We start from the raw sequence: 2,884 nt of genomic DNA, 5'->3' as shown, positions 1-2,884 counted from the left end.
TCAGAAATATTTACAGTGGTGGACGACGTTTGTTGTGTTGTTGATAGACGAGGTAGCAATAATTGACAGGGACTGGACAAAAAATGAAAAACCCAAACACACGATACTTGCCATAAAACTTCCTGGCAGATTAAAACTATGTGCCGGACCGAGACCCGATCTCGGGACCTTTGCCTTTCGCGGGCAAGTGCTCTACCAACTGAGCTACCCAAGCACGACTCACGCCCCGTCCTCACAGCTTTACTTCCGCCAATAACGAAAAGTGTGAGATGATCCACATGAGTTCCAAAAGAAATCCGTTGGAATTCGATTACTCGATAAATAGTACAATTCTCAAGGCTGTCAATTCAACTAAGTACCTGGGTGTTAAAATTACGAACAACTTCAGTTGGAAGGACCACATAGATAATATTGTCGGGAAGGCGAGCCAAAGGTTGCGTTTCATTGGCAGGACACTTAGAAGATGCAACAAGTCCACTAAAGAGACAGCTTACACTACACTCATTCGTCCTCTGTTAGAATATTGCTGCGCGGTGTGGGATCCTTACCAGGTGGGACTGACGGAGGACATCGAAAGGGTGCAAAAAAGGGCAGCTCGTTTTGTATTATCGCGTTATAGGGGAGAGAGTGTGGCAGATATGATACACGAGTTGGGATGGAACTCATTACAGCATAGACGTTTCTCGTCGCGGCGAGACCTTTTTACGAAATTTCAGTCACCAACTTTCTATTCCGAATGCGAAAATATTTTGTTGAGCCCAACCTACATAGGTAGGAATGATCATCAAAATAAAATAAGAGAAATCAGAGCTCGAACAGAAAGGTTTAGGTGTTCGTTTTTCCCGCTCGCTGTTCGGGAGTGGAATAGTAGAGAGATAGTATGATTGTGGTTCGATGAACCCTCTGCCAAGCTCTTAAATGTGAATTGCAGAGTAGTCATGTAGATGTAGATGTACCTCGCCTCCTACCCTTTGACTTTCGCGGGCAAGTGCTCTGCCAACTGAGCCACCCAAGCACAACTCACGCCCCGTCCTCACAGCTTTACTTCCGCCCGTACCTCGCCTCCTACCTTCCAAACTTTACGGAAGCTCTCCTGCGACCCTTGCAGAACTAGCACTCCTGAAAGAAAGGATAATGCGGAGACATGGCTTAGCCAGAGCTTGGGGGATGTTTCCAGAATGAAATTTTCACTCTGCAGCGGAGTGTGCAATGATGTGAGACTTCCTGGCAGATTAAAACTGTGTGCCGGACCGAGAATCGAATTCGGGACATTTGCCTTTTGCGGGCAAGTGCTCTACCGACTGAGCTACCCAAGCATGACTCACGCTTCACTTAGTAGGAGATGAGGTACTGGCAGAAGTGAAGCTGTGAGGACGGGGCGTGAGTCACGCTTGGGTAGCTCAGTCGGTAGAGCACTTGCCCGCAAAAGGCAAAGGTCCCGAATTCGAGTATCGGTCCGGCACACAGTTTTAACCTGCCAGGAAGTCTCACATCAGTGCACACTCCACTGCAGAGTGAAAATCTTATTCTGAATACTTGCCATGTCTAGTACGGTGTAAGAAACCCGGTGGCATTCGAAACAGCTTTCAGTCGTCTCAAAATGGGTAAATACAGGTCCTTCAAAATAGTTCCAGGTTCAGGTACCGTTCATGGAGGTGGATAGCGATGATGCATACTCCTATGTAGACTATAGAGGCTCAACAATACTGAGATCTGGTGATTGTGATGGCCAGGGAGGGTGCGACGGTTGGTCCTCCCGCTCACAAAACCAGTTCTGGACGATGTGAGCTGTGCGAACAAGGGCCCTGTCCTACTGGAACACAGTATCCCCACTGGGGAACCAACAGATATTGTACCTTGCGACAGACTCGATTGCCAAAATGGTAACATAATTCTTGGCAGTAATGTGACCTTGCTGAGTAAGCGTTGGGCTCGTGGCCCATGCTCATACATACTAAAATTCCGCTTTGGCGGTAGATGTACTAAAATTGGAACGATACAGAGAAGATTAGCGTGGTGGCTGCGCAAGGATGATACACAAAATCGTGAGGCGTCCCACAGTTTTTTCCCAACCTCACTCTCTGACTCTCACATCAGCTGCTTACACCCTCAGCCACCTACACAAGTAATTATGCAAAAGAAATTCCTCCCCTTCTAGCAGTAATTTATCGTACATCGCTTCAGCAACGAAAGGCGCAGGCCATTTCTGTTTCTAAGAAAGACCGTAAGATAAAAATGGTTCAAATGGCTCTGAGCACTATGCGACTTAACTTCTGAGGTCATCAGTCGCCTAGAACTGAGAACTAATTAAACCTAACTAACCTAAGAACATCACACACATCCAAGCCCGAAGCAGGATTCGAACCTGCGACCGTAACGGTAGAGTGGTTCAAGACTGTAGCGCCTAGAACAGCGTGGCCACTCCGGCTGGCGGCCGTAAGATAGATTCACACAATTATAGACCTATATCGTTGACGTCAATCTGTTGTAGAATTATGGAACGTTTTATGCTCAAGAATTATGACGTTCTTGGAAAATTAACAGCCCTCTATAAAAATCAACATGCATTCCGCAAACTGAGTTCCTGCGAAGCGAAGCTCGATCTGTTCCTCCATGAGATCCACAGCGCAGTGGACATCGGTGCTCAGGTTGATACCGTGTTCCTTGATTTCAGTAAGGCATTTGATACCGTCCCACATTGTCCTTAAATGAAAAAAATACGAGTTACGGAGTATCGGAGAAGACCTGCGATTGGATTCAAGACTTTCTTGCAAATAGAACCCAGCACGTCGCTCCTAACCGAACAAAATCGATAGATGTAAAGGTAATATCCGGAGTATCCCAGGAAAGTGTGACAGGACCGTTGCTGTTCATATATATATGA

At 46.6% G+C, this 2,884-nt stretch overlaps 1 non-coding gene across 1 annotated transcript; it reads left to right on the top strand.

Annotated features, from left to right (window-relative positions):
* The first annotated feature begins 1,960 nt into the window (after positions 1 to 1,960).
* LOC126285653 (U6 spliceosomal RNA) lies at positions 1,961 to 2,065 on the top strand. The gene has a single exon (XR_007551666.1). It is a non-coding gene; the product is annotated as a U6 spliceosomal RNA (small nuclear RNA).
* Positions 2,066 to 2,884: the final 819 nt, after the last annotated feature.

This window comes from Schistocerca gregaria, chromosome 8 (assembly GCF_023897955.1).
Source record: "Schistocerca gregaria isolate iqSchGreg1 chromosome 8, iqSchGreg1.2, whole genome shotgun sequence".
NCBI classification, from domain to species: Eukaryota; Metazoa; Arthropoda; class Insecta; order Orthoptera; family Acrididae; genus Schistocerca; species Schistocerca gregaria.
The sequence above is the reverse complement of the archived record's forward strand: the minus strand, read 5'-3'. Positions and strand labels throughout refer to the sequence as shown.